Genomic DNA, 18,362 nt, shown 5'->3' on the forward strand with positions numbered 1-18,362 from the left:
AGGAGCCTGGCCCTGACGCTCCTCTCCGGCCTGTGTTTAAGGAGGCGGCCGTCCTCCCCTTGGTCTGTGTTAAGGGCGACACTCGGTCCATGTTTGAGGAGCCTGGCCCTGACGCTCCTCTCCGGCCTGTGTTTAAGGAGGCGGCCGTCCTCCCCTTGGTCTGTGTTAAGGGCGACACTCGGTCCGTGTTTAAGGAGCCTGGCCCTCGCGCTCCGGTTCGGCCTGTATTTAGGGAGGCGGCCGTCCTCCGCTTGGTCTGTGTTAAGGGCGACACTCGGTCCATGTTTGAGGAGCCTGGCCCTGACGCTCCTCTCCGGCCTGTGTTTAAGGAGGCGGCCGTCCTCCCCTTGGTCTGTGTTAAGGGCGACACTCGGTCCGTGTTTAAGGAGCGGCCCTCGCGCTCCGGTTCGGCCTGTATTTAGGGAGGCGGCCGTCCTCCGCTTGGTCTGTGTTAAGGGCGACACTCGGTCCGTGTTTAAGGAGCCGGCCCTGACGCTCCTCTTCGGCCTGTGTTTAAGGAGGCGGCCGTCCTCCACTTCCTTCCATGCACCACCACATTCGCAGTTGACACTTTGCCATTTTTTCAGAGAGGTGACACTTAGTCGTTTTTTCGAAAGTTGACACTTAGTCACTTTTTCGCCACAGTGACACCTCCAGCGCGTGCCACGGCGCTTTTCAGGTCTTCTATCCGACCTTGTGCTGTCGAGGACGGCGTGTCCGACGCCGTGGGGAGACCAGCACCATCTCCTCCATACTCGTAAACGGGGTGCTTTGGAAAACGGGGGGAAAGTCGATGAGTACACTGACTACTGGGACCATTTCATTGTACTCTGGCGCACCTGAAGACCAAAAAAGGTACTGCACCTTAGCCCGGGTACCTCACCCCCTGGTACCTCGAGGAGAACTTAGAAAAATTTCGACAAATTTTTGGTGAGCTCCAGGGAGAGAGGCTGATTTTTCGCTTTTTGAGGCCGACCGCCGAACCGGCGCGGGGCGGACTCACAAGCCCCGCAGAGCCGTGGGCACTTAGTCGTTTTTTCAGAGAGGCGACACTTAGTCGTTTTTTCAGAGGCGACACTTAGTCGTTTTTTCGAAAGTTGACACTTAGCCGTTTTTTCGAAAGTCGACACTTAGCCGTTTTTTTGGAAAGTTGACACTTAGTCGTTTTTTCGAAAGTTGACACTTAGTCGTTTTTTCGCCACAATTGGCTCTGAGCTCCAGGGGGAGAGCCTGGTTTTGCCTTATTTCAGGCCGGCTGGGGAACCGGCGCGGGTCGGATGCACGAGCCCGGCAGAGCCGTGGGCACTTAGAAAATTTTCGCCGATTAAGCTGGGACCTCCAGGCGGAGACCGGCATTCCTCGTCCTCGGGGTTCGACCCAGGAACCGGCGCTGGGCAGACGCCGTAGCCACGCAGAGCCGTGGGCACTTAGAAAATATTCGCCAAGTTGGCTCTGAGCTCCAGGCGGAGAGGCTGGTTTTGCCTTATTTCAGGCCGGCTGGGGAACCGGCGCGGGTCGGATGCACGAGCCCGCAGAGCCGTGGGCACTTTGCCATTTTCTCAGAGTCGACACTTAGTCGTTTTTTCAGAGAGGCGACACTCTGTCGTTTTTTCGAAAGTTGACACTTTGCCGTTTTTTCAGAGAGGCGACACTTAGCCGTTTTTTCGAAAGTTGACACTTAGCCGTTTTTTCGAAAGTCGACACTTAGCCGTTTTTTCAGAGATGTGACACTTTGCCGTTTTTTCGAAAGTCGACACTTAGCCGTTTTTTCAGAGATGTGACACTTAGAAACTTTTTGCCAAGTTGGCTGTGAGCTCCAGGAGGAGACCGTTATTTTTCGTCATTCGAGGCCGACTGCGGAACCGGCGCTGGGCGGACGCCAAAGCTCGGCAGGGCCGTGGGCACTTAGAAACTTTTTGCCAAGTTGGCTGTGAGCTCCAGGAGGAGACCGTTATTTTTCGTCATTCGAGGCCGACTGCGGAACCGGCGCTGAGCGGACGCCAAAGCTCGGCAGGGCCGTGGGCACTTAGAAACTTTTTGCCAAGTTGGCTGTGAGCTCCAGGAGGAGACCGTTATTTTTCGTCATTCGAGGCCGACTGCGGAACCGGCGCTGGGCGGACGCCAAAGCTCGGCAGGGCCGTGGGCACTTAGAAACTTTTTGCCAAGTTGGCTGTGAGCTCCAGGAGGACACCGTTATTTTTCGTCATTCGAGGCCGACTGCGGAACCGGCGCTGAGCGGACGCCAAAGCTCGGCAGGGCCGTGGGCACTTAGAAACTTTTTGCCAAGTTGGCTGTGAGCTCCAGGAGGAGACCGTTATTTTTCGTCATTCGAGGCCGACTGCGGAACCGGCGCTGGGCGGACGCCAAAGCTCGGCAGGGCCGTGGGCACTTAGAAACTTTTTGCCAAGTTGGCTGTGAGCTCCAGGAGGAGACCGTTATTTTTCGTCATTCGAGGCCGACTGCGGAACCGGCGCTGGGCGGACGCCAAAGCTCGGCAGGGCCGTGGGCACTTAGAAACTTTTTGCCAAGTTGGCTGTGAGCTCCAGGAGGAGACCGTTATTTTTCGTCATTCGAGGCCGACTGCGGAACCGGCGCTGAGCGGACGCCAAAGCTCGGCAGGGCCGTGGGCACTTAGAAACTTTTTGCCAAGTTGGCTGTGAGCTCCAGGAGGAGACCGTTATTTTTCGTCATTCGAGGCCGACTGCGGAACCGGCGCTGGGCGGACGCCAAAGCTCGGCAGGGCCGTGGGCACTTAGAAACTTTTTGCCAAGTTGGCTGTGAGCTCCAGGAGGAGACCGTTATTTTTCGTCATTCGAGGCCGACTGCGGAACCGGCGCTGAGCGGACGCCAAAGCTCGGCAGGGCCGTGGGCACTTAGAAACTTTTTGCCAAGTTGGCTGTGAGCTCCAGGAGGAGACCGTTATTTTTCGTCATTCGAGGCCGACTGCGGAACCGGCGCTGGGCGGACGCCAAAGCTCGGCAGGGCCGTGGGCACTTAGAAACTTTTTGCCAAGTTGGCTGTGAGCTCCAGGAGGAGACCGTTATTTTTCGTCATTGGAGGCCGACTGCGGAACCGGCGCTGGGCGGACGCCAAAGCTCGGCAGGGCCGTGGGCACTTAGAAACTTTTTGCCAAGTTGGCTGTGAGCTCCAGGAGGAGACCGTTATTTTTCGTCATTCTAGGCCGGTTGCAGAACCGGCGCGGCTCGGATGCACGAGCCCGCAGAGCCGTGGGCACTTAGAAAATTTTCAGAGAGGCGACACTTTGCCATTTTTTCAGAGAGGTGACACTTAGTCGTTTTTTCGAAAGTTGACACTTAGCCGTTTTTTCGAAAGTTGACACTTAGTCGTTTTTTCGAAAGTTGACACTTAGTCGTTTTTTCGCCAAAGTGCCCACCTCCAGCGCGTGCCACGGCGCTTTCCAGGTCTTCTATCCGACCTTGTGCTGTCGAGGACGGCGTGTCCGACGCCGTGGGGAGACCAGCACCATCTCCTCCATACTCGTAAACGAGGTGCTTTGGAAAACGGGGGGAAAGTCGATGAGTACACTGACTACTGGGACCATTTCATTGTACTCTGGCGCACCTGAAGACCAAAAAAGGTACTGCACCTTAGCCCGGGTACCTCACCCCCTGGTACCTCGAGGAGAACTTAGAAAAATTTCGACAAATTTTTGGTGAGCTCCAGGGAGAGAGGCTGATTTTTCGCTTTTTGAGGCCGACCGCCGAACCGGCGCGGGGCGGACTCACAAGCCCCGCAGAGCCGTGGGCACTTAGTCGTTTTTTCGAAAGTTGACACTTAGCCGTTTTTTCGAAAGTTGACACTTAGCCGTTTTTTCGAAAGTCGACACTTAGCCGTTTTTTCGAAAGTTGACACTTAGTCGTTTTTTCGCTGATTTTGCTGGGACCTCCAGGCGAGGACCGGCGTTTTTCGTCTTCCGGGTTCGACCCGGGAACCAGCGCCGAGCGGACACATTCGCTCGCAAGTGCCGTTGGCACTTAGAAAATTTTTCGTTTGTCATGAGCTCCGGGCGGAGACCGGCGTTTTTCGTCTTCCGGGTTCGACCCGGGAACCAGCGCCGAGCGGACACATTCGCTCGCAAGTGCCGTTGGCACTTAGAAAATTTTTCGTTTGTCATGAGCTCCGGGCGGAGACCGGCGTTTTTCGTCTTCCGGGTTCGACCCGGGAACCAGCGCCGAGCGGACACATTCGCTCGCTAGTGCCGTTGGCACTTAGAAAATTTTTCGTTTGTCATGAGCTCCGGGCGGAGACCGGCGTTTTTCGTCTTCCGGGTTCGACCCGGGAACCAGCGCCGAGCGGACACATTCGCTCGCTAGTGCCGTTGGCACTTAGAAAATTTTTCGTTTGTCATGAGCTCCGGGCGGAGAGCGGCGTTTTTCGTCTTCCGGGTTCGACCCGGGAACCAGCGCCGAGCGGACACATTCGCTCGCTAGTGCCGTTGGCACTTAGAAAATTTTTCGTTTGTCATGAGCTCCGGGCGGAGAGCGGCGTTTTTCGTCTTCCGGGTTCGACCCGGGAACCAGCGCCGAGCGGACACATTCGCTCGCTAGTGCCGTTGGCACTTAGAAAATTTTTCGTTTGTCATGAGCTCCGGGCGGAGACCGGCGTTTTTCGTCTTCCGGGTTCGACCCGGGAACCAGCGCCGAGCGGACACATTCGCTCGCTAGTGCCGTTGGCACTTAGAAAATTTTTCGTTTGTCATGAGCTCCGGGCGGAGACCGGCGTTTTTCGTCTTCCGGGTTCGACCCGGGAACCAGCGCCGAGCGGACACATTCGCTCGCTAGTGCCGTTGGCACTTAGAAAATTTTTCGTTTGTCATGAGCTCCGGGCGGAGACCGGCGTTTTTCGTCTTCCGGGTTCGACCCGGGAACCAGCGCCGAGCGGACACATTCGCTCGCTAGTGCCGTTGGCACTTAGAAAATTTTTCGTTTGTCATGAGCTCCGGGCGGAGACCGGCATTTTTCGTCATTCGAGGCCGACGGGGGAACCAGCCGGAGCGGACACGTTTGCTCGGAAGAGCCGTTGGCACTTAGAAAAAATTCCGTGTCTCGTGAGCTCCAGGGGGGACAGGCTGGTTTTATTCATCCGTAGCCGACATGGGAACCAGCGCGGAGCGGATTGGTGTTGCGCTGCCATATACCTCATCTCTCTCAGGAGTCCCCCCCTTATACGTGCCGATGGTGTTTTGGAAAACGGGGGGTAACTGGATGAGTACACTGACTAGGGGGACCAGTACACTAGCGAGTGGGACCAGTACACTGACTAGTGGGACCAACACACTATGAGCGCCTGGTACCTAAAATGGAAGTATAGAGGCCGAATTTCGGGCAAGATCACGCCGGGTTAGGCTTCCAGGACCTCGGCTAAGCAATTTTAACGGGTCGCCCGGTTCTTTTTTGATCCAGCCCGGTTCTTTTTTTATCCAGCCTGGTTCTTTTTACACTTCCAGCTGGAGCTCGGGAGCGGCTTTTTGCACAAGATCACGCCGTGTTAGGCTTCCAGGACCTCGGCTAAGCAATTTTAACGGGTCGCCCGGTTCTTTTTTGATCCAGCCCGGTTCTTTTTTTTATCCAGCCTGGTTCTTTTTACACTTCCAGCTGGAGCTCGGGAGCGGCTTTTTGCACAAGATCACGCCGTGTTAGGCTTCCAGGACCTCGGCTAAGCAATTTTAACGGGTCGCCCGGTTCTTTTTTGATCCAGCCCGGTTCTTTTTTTTATCCAGCCCGGTTCTTTTTACACTTCCAGCTGGAGCTCGGGAGCGGCTTTTTGCACAAGATCACGCCGTGTTAGGCTTCCAGGACCTCGGCTAAGCAATTTTAACGGGTCGCCCGGTTCTTTTTTTTATCCAGCCCGGTTCTTTTTTTATCCAGCCCGGTTCTTTTTACACTTCCAGCTGAAGCTCGGGAGCGGCTTTTTGCACAAGAACACGCCGTGTTAGGCTTCCAGGACCTCGGCTAAGCAATTTTAACGGGTCGCCCGGTTCTTTTTTGATCCAGCCCGGTTCTTTTTTTTATCCAGCCCGGTTCTTTTTACACTTCCAGCTGGAGCTTGGGAGCGGCTTTTTGCACAAGATCACGCCGGGTTAGGCTTCCAGGACCTCGGCTAAGCAATTTTAACGGGTCGCCCGGTTCTTTTTTGATCCAGCCCGGTTCTTTTTTTTATCCAGCCTGGTTCTTTTTACACTTCCAGCTGGAGCTCGGGAGCGGCTTTTTGCACAAGATCACGCCGTGTTAGGCTTCCAGGACCTCGGCTAAGCAATTTTAACGGGTCGCCCGGTTCTTTTTTGATCCAGCCCGGTTCTTTTTTTTATCCAGCCTGGTTCTTTTTACACTTCCAGCTGGAGCTCGGGAGCGGCTTTTTGCACAAGATCACGCCGTGTTAGGCTTCCAGGACCTCGGCTAAGCAATTTTAACGGGTCGCCCGGTTCTTTTTTGATCCAGCCCGGTTCTTTTTTTTATCCAGCCTGGTTCTTTTTACACTTCCAGCTGGAGCTCGGGAGCGGCTTTTTGCACAAGAACACGCCGTGTTAGGCTTCCAGGACCTCGGCTAAGCAATTTTAACGGGTCGCCCGGTTCTTTTTTGATCCAGCCCGGTTCTTTTTTTTATCCAGCCTGGTTCTTTTTACACTTCCAGCTGGAGCTCGGGAGCGGCTTTTTGCACAAGATCACGCCGTGTTAGGCTTCCAGGACCTCGGCTAAGCAATTTTAACGGGTCGCCCGGTTCTTTTTTGATCCAGCCCGGTTCTTTTTTTTATCCAGCCTGGTTCTTTTTACACTTCCAGCTGGAGCTCGGGAGCGGCTTTTTGCACAAGAACACGCCGTGTTAGGCTTCCAGGACCTCGGCTAAGCAATTTTAACGGGTCGCCCGGTTCTTTTTTGATCCAGCCCGGTTCTTTTTTTTATCCAGCCCGGTTCTTTTTACACTTCCAGCTGGAGCTCGGGAGCGGCTTTTTGCACAAGATCACGCCGTGTTAGGCTTCCAGGACCTCGGCGAAGCAATTTTAACGGGTCGCCCGGTTCTTTTTTGATCCAGCCCGGTTCTTTTTTTTATCCAGCCCGGTTCTTTTTACACTTCCAGCTGGAGCTCGGGAGCGGCTTTTTGCACAAGAACACGCCGTGTTAGGCTTCCAGGACCTCGGCTAAGCAATTTTAACGGGTCGCCCGGTTCTTTTTTGATCCAGCCCGGTTCTTTTTTTTATCCAGCCTGGTTCTTTTTACACTTCCAGCTGGAGCTCGGGAGCGGCTTTTTGCACAAGATCACGCCGTGTTAGGCTTCCAGGACCTCGGCTAAGCAATTTTAACGGGTCGCCCGGTTCTTTTTTGATCCAGCCCGGTTCTTTTTTTTATCCAGCCTGGTTCTTTTTACACTTCCAGCTGGAGCTCGGGAGCGGCTTTTTGCACAAGAACACGCCGTGTTAGGCTTCCAGGACCTCGGCTAAGCAATTTTAACGGGTCGCCCGGTTCTTTTTTGATCCAGCCCGGTTCTTTTTTTTATCCAGCCTGGTTCTTTTTACACTTCCAGCTGGAGCTCGGGAGCGGCTTTTTGCACAAGAACACGCCGTGTTAGGCTTCCAGGACCTCGGCTAAGCAATTTTAACGGGTCGCCCGGTTCTTTTTTTTATCCAGCCCGGTTCTTTTTTTATCCAGCCCGGTTCTTTTTACACTTCCAGCTGGAGCTCGGGAGCGGCTTTTTGCACAAGATCACGCCGTGTTAGGCTTCCAGGACCTCGGCTAAGCAATTTTAACGGGTCGCCCGGTTCTTTTTTGATCCAGCCCGGTTCTTTTTTTTATCCAGCCTGGTTCTTTTTACACTTCCAGCTGGAGCTCGGGAGCGGCTTTTTGCACAAGAACACGCCGTGTTAGGCTTCCAGGACCTCGGCTAAGCAATTTTAACGGGTCGCCCGGTTCTTTTTTGATCCAGCCCGGTTCTTTTTTTTATCCAGCCCGGTTCTTTTTACACTTCCAGCTGGAGCTCGGGAGCGGCTTTTTGCACAAGAACACGCCGTGTTAGGCTTCCAGGACCTCGGCTAAGCAATTTTAACGGGTCGCCCGGTTCTTTTTTGATCCAGCCCGGTTCTTTTTTTTATCCAGCCTGGTTCTTTTTACACTTCCAGCTGGAGCTCGGGAGCGGCTTTTTGCACAAGAACACGCCGTGTTAGGCTTCCAGGACCTCGGCTAAGCAATTTTAACGGGTCGCCCGGTTCTTTTTTGATCCAGCCCGGTTCTTTTTTTTATCCAGCCTGGTTCTTTTTACACTTCCAGCTGGAGCTCGGGAGCGGCTTTTTGCACAAGAACACGCCGTGTTAGGCTTCCAGGACCTCGGCTAAGCAATTTTAACGGGTCGCCCGGTTCTTTTTTTTATCCAGCCCGGTTCTTTTTTTATCCAGCCCGGTTCTTTTTACACTTCCAGCTGGAGCTCGGGAGCGGCTTTTTGCACAAGATCACGCCGTGTTAGGCTTCCAGGACCTCGGCTAAGCAATTTTAACGGGTCGCCCGGTTCTTTTTTGATCCAGCCCGGTTCTTTTTTTTATCCAGCCTGGTTCTTTTTACACTTCCAGCTGGAGCTCGGGAGCGGCTTTTTGCACAAGAACACGCCGTGTTAGGCTTCCAGGACCTCGGCTAAGCAATTTTAACGGGTCGCCCGGTTCTTTTTTGATCCAGCCCGGTTCTTTTTTTTATCCAGCCCGGTTCTTTTTACACTTCCAGCTGGAGCTCGGGAGCGGCTTTTTGCACAAGAACACGCCGTGTTAGGCTTCCAGGACCTCGGCTAAGCAATTTTAACGGGTCGCCCGGTTCTTTTTTGATCCAGCCCGGTTCTTTTTTTTATCCAGCCTGGTTCTTTTTACACTTCCAGCTGGAGCTCGGGAGCGGCTTTTTGCACAAGAACACGCCGTGTTAGGCTTCCAGGACCTCGGCTAAGCAATTTTAACGGGTCGCCCGGTTCTTTTTTGATCCAGCCCGGTTCTTTTTTTTATCCAGCCTGGTTCTTTTTACACTTCCAGCTGGAGCTCGGGAGCGGCTTTTTGCACAAGATCACGCCGTGTTAGGCTTCCAGGACCTCGGCTAAGCAATTTTAACGGGTCGCCCGGTTCTTTTTTGATCCAGCCCGGTTCTTTTTTTTATCCAGCCTGGTTCTTTTTACACTTCCAGCTGGAGCTCGGGAGCGGCTTTTTGCACAAGAACACGCCGTGTTAGGCTTCCAGGACCTCGGCTAAGCAATTTTAACGGGTCGCCCGGTTCTTTTTTGATCCAGCCCGGTTCTTTTTTTTATCCAGCCCGGTTCTTTTTACACTTCCAGCTGGAGCTCGGGAGCGGCTTTTTGCACAAGATCACGCCGTGTTAGGCTTCCAGGACCTCGGCTAAGCAATTTTAACGGGTCGCCCGGTTCTTTTTTGATCCAGCCCGGTTCTTTTTTTTATCCAGCCTGGTTCTTTTTACACTTCCAGCTGGAGCTCGGGAGCGGCTTTTTGCACAAGATCACGCCGTGTTAGGCTTCCAGGACCTCGGCTAAGCAATTTTAACGGGTCGCCCGGTTCTTTTTTTGATCCAGCCCGGTTCTTTTTTTATCCAGCCTGGTTCTTTTTACACTTCCAGCTGGAGCTCGGCAGCGGCTATTTGCACAAGATCACGCCGGGTTAGGCTTCCAGAGCCCCGGCTAAGCAATTTTACCGGGCCGCCCGGTTCTTTTTTTGAACCAGCCCGGTTCTTTTTACACTTCCAGCTGGAGCTCAGCAGCGGCTTTTTGCACAAGATCACGCCGGGTTAGGCTTCCAGGAACTCGGCTAAGCACTTCTAACGGGTCGCCCGGTTCTTTTGTTTATCCAGCCCGGTTCTTTTTCCACTTCCAGCTGGAGCTCAGCAGCGGCTTTTTGCACAAGATCACGCCGGGTTAGGCTTCCAGGACCTCGGCTAAGCACTTGTAACGGGCCCTGGTCCACCCCTGCCAGCGCATTTCAAAACTTGGCATTAATTTCGACCTAAGAGACGAAGTCTGATTTTTTTCTACCACTTGGGCGGCCTTTTTGCACCCAGAACACCCGCACCGGCACCATAAATTCGAAGGGTGCCGAGTGCGTCGGCGCAGATTCTGCGACGGAGTGACACTTCCCTCTTGTGGACATTCGGCGGTAGGTGAAATGCGCACTCGGTCTTCTCTTTTCTTTTCCTTCCAGTGAAACTTTGGCAACATTCTGCGAGCTGCTGGCTTCCAGAACCTCGGCCAAGCAGGTGGAGGATTTTTTTCCACTTCCAGCTGGAGGTGAGGAGGGACTTTTTGGGCAAGATCACGCCGACTTAGCAAGCAAGGTGGAAGTGCCAGCATGCTCCGTGGCTGGAAGTGTCTCCACACTCCAGCACCCTCCCTGCCTATGGAAGTGTGGAGCTCCAGCACCCTCCCTGCCTATGGAAGTGTGGAGCTCCAGCACCCTCCCTGCCTATGGAAGTGTGGAGCTCCAGCACCCTCCCTGCCTATGGAAGTGTGGAGCTCCAGCACCCTCCCTGCCTATGGAAGTGTGGAGCTCCAGCACCCTCCCTGCCTATGGAAGTGTGGAGCTCCAGCACCCTCCCTGCCTATGGAAGTGTGGAGCTCCAGCACCCTCCGTGCCTATGGAAGTGTGGAGCTCCAGCACCCTCCGTGCCTAGGGAAGTGTGGAGCTCCAGCACCCTCCGTGCCTATGGAAGAGCCACCTCCGCGGGCATGCTGCTCAACCACGCCGGCCCAGAGTTCCAGCCGCTCGGCTACACTCTCTCACAAGCCCCGCCTGGAGCTCCCCAGCCCGCCCCTGGTACCTCAACTACCGAGGCCAGCCGCTCGACCAGGCCGGCCCAGAGTTCCAGCCGCTCGGCTTCACTCTCTCACAAGCCCCGCCTGGAGCTCCCCAGCCCGCCCCTGGTACCTCAACTACCGAGGCCAGCCGCTCGACCACGCCGGCGCAGAGTTCCAGCCGCTCGGATAAGCTCTGCCACTCTCCCGCTAAGCAGCCACCGGTAACGGGGAAATGTCGCCGCCTTGTGGACACGCCCTTGTAAATGAATGGGCTTTCGCACTTAGTGCAATTTTCGCCAGCTCCGTGGCTGCAAGTATGGAGCTCTGGAGCTATGGAGCTATGGAGCCACCAGCCAGCACCCTCCGTGGCTCAACCACGCCGGCCCAGAGTTCCAGCCGCTCGGCTTCACTCTCTCACAAGCCCCGCCTGGAGCTCCCCAGCCCGCCCCTGGTACCTCAACTACCGAGGCCAGCCGCTCGACCAGGCCGGCCGAGAGTTCCAGCCGCTCGGCTTCACTCTCTCACAAGACCCGCCTGGAGCTCCCTGCCCCACCCCTGGTACCTCAACTACCGAGGCCAGCCGCTCGACCACGCCGGCGCAGAGTTCCAGCCGCTCGGATAAGCTCTGTCACTCACCCGCCGCGCAGCCACCGGTAACGGGGAAATGTCGCCGCCTGGCGGACACGCCGTTGTAAATGAATGGGCTTTCGCACTTAGTGCAATTTTCGCCAACTCTCTGACTGGAGCTATGGAAGTATGGAGCTATGGAGCCACCAGCCACCCAGGCTGGAGCTATGGAGCCATGGAGCTCTGGTGCTATGGAGCTCTGGAGGTATGGAGCTATGGAGCTATGGAGCTATGGAGCTATGGAGCCCTGGAGCTCTGGAGGTATGGAGCTATGGTGCTATGGAGCTCTGAAGCCATGGAGCTCTGGTGCTATGGAGCTCTGGAGCTCTGGAGGTATGGAGCTCTGGAGGTATGGAGCTATGGAGCCCTGGAGCCCTGGAGCTATGGAGCCCTGGAGCTATGGAGCCCTGGAGCCCTGGAGCTATGGAGCCCTGGAGCTATGGAGCTATGGAGCCCTGGAGCTATGGAGCTATGGAGCTCTGGTGCTATGGAGCTATGGAGCTCTGGTGCTATGGAGCTATGGAGCTCTGGTGCTATGGAGCTATGGAGCTCTGGTGCTATGGAGCTATGGAGCTCTGGTGCTATGGAGCTATGGAGCTCTGGTGCTATGGAGCTCTGGCGCTATGGAGCTATGGAGCTCTGGTGCTATGGAGCTATGGAGCTCTGGTGCTATGGAGCTATGGAGCTCTGGTGCTATGGAGCTATGGAGCTCTGGAGGTATGGAGCTATGGAGGTATGGAGCCACCAGCCAGCACCCTCCGAGGCTGGATCAATGGAAGTGTTTTAGGTACCAGGCAGCCAAAGGGCCGAGGCCTCACGCTCGACCACGCCGGCGCAGAGTTCCAGCCGCTCGGATAAGCTCTGTCACTCACCCGCCGCGCAGCCACCGGTAACGGGGAAATGTCGCCGCCTTGTGGACACGCCGTTGTAAATGAATGGGCTTTCGCACTTAGTGCAATTTTCGCCAACTCTCTGACTGGAGCTATGGAAGTATGGAGCTATGGAGCCACCAGCCACCCAGGCTGGAGCTATGGAGCTCTGGAGGTATGGAGCTCTGGTGCTATGGAAGTATGGAGCTATGGAGCTATGGAGCTCTGGTGCTATGGAGCTATGGAGCTCTGGTGCTATGGAGCTATGGAGCTCTGGTGCTATGGAGCTATGGAGCTCTGGTGCTATGGAGTTCTGGTGCTATGGAGCTATGGAGCTCTGGTGCTATGGAGCTATGGAGCTCTGGTGCTATGGAGCTATGGAGCTCTGGTGCTATGGAGCTATGGAGCTCTGGTGCTATGGAGCTATGGAGCTCTGGTGCTATGGAGCTATGGAGCTCTGGTGCTATGGAGCTATGGAGCTCTGGTGCTATGGAGCTATGGAGCTCTGGTGCTATGGAGCTATGGAGCTCTGGTGCTATGGAGCTATGGAGCTCTGGTGCTATGGAGCTATGGAGCTCTGGTGCTATGGAGCTATGGAGCTATGGAGCTCTGGTGCTATGGAGCTATGGAGCTCTGGTGCTATGGAGCTATGGAGCTCTGGTGCTATGGAGCTATGGAGCTCTGGTGCTATGGAGCTCTGGTGCTATGGAGCTATGGAGCTCTGGTGCTATGGAGCTCTGGAGCTCTGGAGGTATGGAGCTATGGAGCCACCAGCCAGCACCCTCCGTGGCTGGATCAATGGAAGTGTTTTAGGTACCAGGCAGCCAAAGGGCCGAGGCCTCACGCTCGACCACGCCGGCGCAGAGTTCCAGCCGCTCGGATAAGCTCTGTCACTCACCCGCCGCGCAGCCACCGGTAACGGGGAAATGTCGCCGCCTTGTGGACACGCCGTTGTAAATGAATGGGCTTTCGCACTTAGTGCAATTTTAGCACACTCTCTGACTGGAGCTATGGAAGTATGGAGCTATGGAGCCACCAGCCACCCAGGCTGGAGCTATGGAGCTATGGAGCTCTGGTGCTATGGAGCTATGGAGCTCTGGTGCTATGGAGCTATGGAGCTCTGGTGCTATGGAGCTATGGAGCTCTGGTGCTATGGAGCTATGGAGCTCTGGTGCTATGGAGCTATGGAGCTCTGGTGCTATGGAGCTATGGAGCTCTGGTGCTATGGAGCTATGGAGCTCTGGTGCTATGGAGCTATGGAGCTATGGAGCCACCAGCCAGCACCCTCCGTGGCTGGATCAATGGAAGTGTTTTAGGTACCAGGCAGCCAAAGGGCCGGGGCCTCACGCTCGACCACGCCGGCGCAGAGTTCCAGCCGCTCGGATAAGCTCTGTCACTCACCCGCCGCGCAGCCACCGGTAACGGGGAAATGTCGCCGCCTTGTGGACACGCCGTTGTAAATGAATGGGCTTTCGCACTTAGTGCAATTTTAGCACACTCTCTGACTGGAGCTATGGAAGTATGGAGCTATGGAGCCACCAGCCACCCAGGCTGGAGCTATGGAGCTATGGAGCTCTGGTGCTATGGAGCTATGGAGCTCTGGTGCTATGGAGCTATGGAGCTCTGGTGCTATGGAGCTATGGAGCTCTGGTGCTATGGAGCTATGGAGCTCTGGTGCTATGGAGCTATGGAGCTCTGGTGCTATGGAGCTATGGAGCTCTGGTGCTATGGAGCTATGGAGCTCTGGTGCTATGGAGCTATGGAGCTCTGGTGCTATGGAGCTATGGAGCTCTGGTGCTATGGAGCTATGGAGCTCTGGAGGTATGGAGCTATGGAGGTATGGAGCCACCAGCCAGCACCCTCCGAGGCTGGATCAATGGAAGTGTTTTAGGTACCAGGCAGCCAAAGGGCCGAGGCCTCACGCTCGACCACGCCGGCGCAGAGTTCCAGCCGCTCGGATAAGCTCTGTCACTCACCCGCCGCGCAGCCACCGGTAACGGGGAAATGTCGCCGCCTGGCGGACACGCCGTTGTAAATGAATGGGCTTTCACACTTAGTGCAATTTTCGCCAACTCTCTGACTTAGAGCTATGGAAGTATGGAGCTATGGAGCCACCAGCCACCCAGGCTGGAGCTATGGAGCTCTGGAGGTATGGAGCTCAGGTGCTATGGAAGTATGGAGCTATGGAGCTATGGAAGTATGGAGCTATGGAGCTATGGAGCTCTGGAAGTATGGAGCTATGGAGCTCTGGAGGTATGGAGCTATGGAGCCCTGGAGCCCTGGAGCTATGGAGCTCTGGTGCTATGGAGGTATGGAGCTCTGGAGGTATGGAGCTCTGGAGGTATGGAGCTATGGAGCTATGGAGCCCTGGAGCTATGGAGCTATGGAGCCCTGGAGCTATGGAGCTATGGAGCCCTGGAGCTATGGAGCTATGGAGCTCTGGTGCTATGGAGCTATGGAGCTCTGGTGCTATGGAGCTATGGAGCTCTGGTGCTATGGAGCTATGGAGCTCTGGTGCTATGGAGCTATGGAGCTCTGGAAGTATGGAGCTATGGAGCTCTGGAGGTATGGAGCTATGGAGCCCTGGAGCTATGGAGCCCTGGAGCTATGGAAGTATGGAGCTCTGGTGCTATGGAGCTATGGAGCTCTGGTGCTATGGAGCTATGGAGCTCTGGAGCTATGGAGCTCTGGAGGTATGGAGCTATGGAGCTATGGAGCTCTGGAGGTATGGAGCTATGGAGCTATGGAAGTATGGAGCTCTGGTGCTATGGAGCTATGGAGCTCTGGTGCTATGGAGCTATGGAGCTCTGGTGCTATGGAGCTATGGAGCTATGGAGCTCTGGAAGTATGGAGCTCTGGTGCTATGGAGCTATGGAGCTCTGGTGCTATGGAGCTATGGAGCTCTGGTGCTATGGAGCTATGGAGCTCTGGTGCTATGGAGCTCTGGTGCTATGGAGCTCTGGTGCTATGGAGCTATGGAGCTCTGGTGCTATGGAGCTATGGAGCTCTGGAGGTATGGAGCTCTGGAGGTATGGAGCTCTGGAGGTATGGAGCTTTGGAGCCCTGGAGCTCTGGAGGTATGGAGCTATGGTGCTATGGAGCTCTGAAGCCATGGAGCTCTGGTGCTATGGAGCTCTGGAGCTCTGGAGGTATGGAGCTCTGGAGGTATGGAGCTATGGAGCCCTGGAGCTCTGGAGGTATGGAGCTATGGTGCTATGGAGCTCTGAAGCCATGGAGCTCTGGTGCTATGGAGCTCTGGAGCTCTGGAGGTATGGAGCTCTGGAGGTATGGAGCTATGGAGCCCTGGAGCTCTGGAGGTATGGAGCTATGGTGCTATGGAGCTCTGAAGCCATGGAGCTCTGGTGCTATGGAGCTCTGGAGCTCTGGAGGTATGGAGCTCTGGAGGTATGGAGCTCTGGAGGTATGGAGCTATGGAGCCCTGGAGCTCTGGAGGTATGGAGCTATGGTGCTATGGAGCTCTGAAGCCATGGAGCTCTGGTGCTATGGAGCTCTGGAGGTATGGAGCTCTGGAGGTATGGAGCTCTGGAGGTATGGAGCTATGGAGCCCTGGAGCTCTGGAGGTATGGAGCTATGGTGCTATGGAGCTCTGAAGCCATGGAGCTCTGGTGCTATGGAGCTATGGAGCTCTGGTGCTATGGAGCTATGGAGGTATGGAGCCACCAGCCAGCACCCTCCGTGGCTGGATCAATGGAAGTGTTTTAGGTACCAGGCAGCCAAAGGGCCGAGGCCTCACGCTCGACCACGCCGGCGCAGAGTTCCAGCCGCTCGGATAAGCTCTGTCACTCACCCGCCGCGCAGCCACCGGTAACGGGGAAATGTCGCCGCCTTGTGGACACGCCGTTGTAAATGAATGGGCTTTCGCACTTAGTGCAATTTTCGCCAACTCTCTGACTTAGAGCTATGGAAGTATGGAGCTATGGAGCCACCAGCCACCCAGGCTGGAGCTCTGGAGCTCTGGAGGTATGGAGCTCTGGTGCTATGGAAGTATGGAGCTCTGGTGCTATGGAAGTATGGAGCTATGGAGGTATGGAAGTATGGAGCTATGGAAGTATGGAGCTATGGAGCTCTGGAAGTATGGAGCTATGGAGCTCTGGAGGTATGGAGCCCTGGAGCTATGGAGCCCTGGAGCTATGGAAGTATGGAGCTCTGGTGCTATGGAGCTATGGAGCTCTGGTGCTATGGAGCTATGGAGCTATGGAGCTCTGGAGCTATGGAGCTCTGGAGGTATGGAGCTATGGAGCTATGGAGCTCTGGAGGTATGGAGCTATGGAGCTATGGAAGTATGGAGCTCTGGTGCTATGGAGCTATGGAGCTCTGGTGCTATGGAGCTATGGAGCTCTGGTGCTATGGAGCTATGGAGCTATGGAGCTCTGGAAGTATGGAGCTCTGGTGCTATGGAGCTATGGAGCTCTGGTGCTATGGAGCTATGGAGCTCTGGTGCTATGGAGCTCTGGTGCTATGGAGCTCTGGTGCTATGGAGCTATGGAGCTCTGGTGCTATGGAGCTCTGGAGGTATGGAGCTCTGGAGGTATGGAGCTCTGGAGGTATGGAGCTATGGAGCCCTGGAGCTCTGGAGGTATGGAGCTATGGTGCTATGGAGCTCTGAAGCCATGGAGCTCTGGTGCTATGGAGCTATGGAGCTCTGGTGCTATGGAGCTATGGAGCTATGGAGCTCTGGAAGTATGGAGCTCTGGTGCTATGGAGCTATGGAGCTCTGGTGCTATGGAGCTATGGAGCTCTGGTGCTATGGAGCTATGGAGCTCTGGTGCTATGGAGCTCTGGTGCTATGGAGCTCTGGTGCTATGGAGCTATGGAGCTCTGGTGCTATGGAGCTATGGAGCTCTGGAGGTATGGAGCTCTGGAGGTATGGAGCTCTGGAGGTATGGAGCTATGGAGCCCTGGAGCTCTGGAGGTATGGTGCTATGGTGCTATGGAGCTCTGAAGCCATGGAGCTCTGGTGCTATGGAGCTCTGGAGCTCTGGAGGTATGGAGCTCTGGAGGTATGGAGCTATGGAGCCCTGGAGCTCTGGAGGTATGGAGCTATGGTGCTATGGAGCTCTGAAGCCATGGAGCTCTGGTGCTATGGAGCTCTGGAGCTCTGGAGGTATGGAGCTCTGGAGGTATGGAGCTCTGGAGGTATGGAGCTATGGAGCCCTGGAGCTCTGGAGGTATGGAGCTATGGTGCTATGGAGCTCTGAAGCCATGGAGCTCTGGTGCTATGGAGCTCTGGAGGTATGGAGCTCTGGAGGTATGGAGCTCTGGAGGTATGGAGCTATGGAGCCCTGGAGCTCTGGAGGTATGGAGCTATGGTGCTATGGAGCTCTGAAGCCATGGAGCTCTGGTGCTATGGAGCTCTGGTGCTATGGAGCTCTGGAGGTATGGAGCTCTGGAGGTATGGAGCTCTGGAGGTATGGAGCTATGGAGCCCTGGAGCTCTGGAGGTATGGAGCTATGGTGCTATGGAGCTCTGAAGCCATGGAGCTCTGGTGCTATGGAGCTATGGAGCTCTGGTGCTATGGAGCTCTGGAGGTATGGAGCCACCAGCCAGCACCCTCCGTGGCTGGATCAATGGAAGTGTTTTAGGTACCAGGCAGCCAAAGGGCCGAGGCCTCACGCTCGACCACGCCGGCGCAGAGTTCCAGCCGCTCGGATAAGCTCTGTCACTCACCCGCCGCGCAGCCACCGGTAACGGGGAAATGTCGCCGCCTGGCGGACACGCCGTTGTAAATGAATGGGCTTTCGCACTTAGTGCAATTTTCGCCAACTCTCTGACTGGAGCTATGGAAGTATGGAGCTATGGAGCCACCAGCCACCCAGGCTGGAGCTATGGAGCTCTGGAGGTATGGAGCTATGGAGCCCTGGAGCTATGGAGCTATGGAGCCCTGGAGCTATGGAGCCCTGGAGCTATGGAGCTATGGAGCTCTGGTGCTATGGAGCTATGGAGCTCTGGTGCTATGGAGCTATGGAGCTCTGGTGCTATGGAGCTATGGAGCTCTGGTGCTATGGAGCTATGGAGCTCTGGTGCTATGGAGCTATGGAGCTCTGGTGCTATGGAGCTATGGAG

The sequence above is a fragment of the Syngnathus leptorhynchus genome, unplaced genomic scaffold, assembly GCF_054491065.1.
Source record: "Syngnathus leptorhynchus isolate UIUO unplaced genomic scaffold, UIUO_Slep HiC_scaffold_30, whole genome shotgun sequence".
NCBI classification, from domain to species: Eukaryota; Metazoa; Chordata; class Actinopteri; order Syngnathiformes; family Syngnathidae; genus Syngnathus; species Syngnathus leptorhynchus.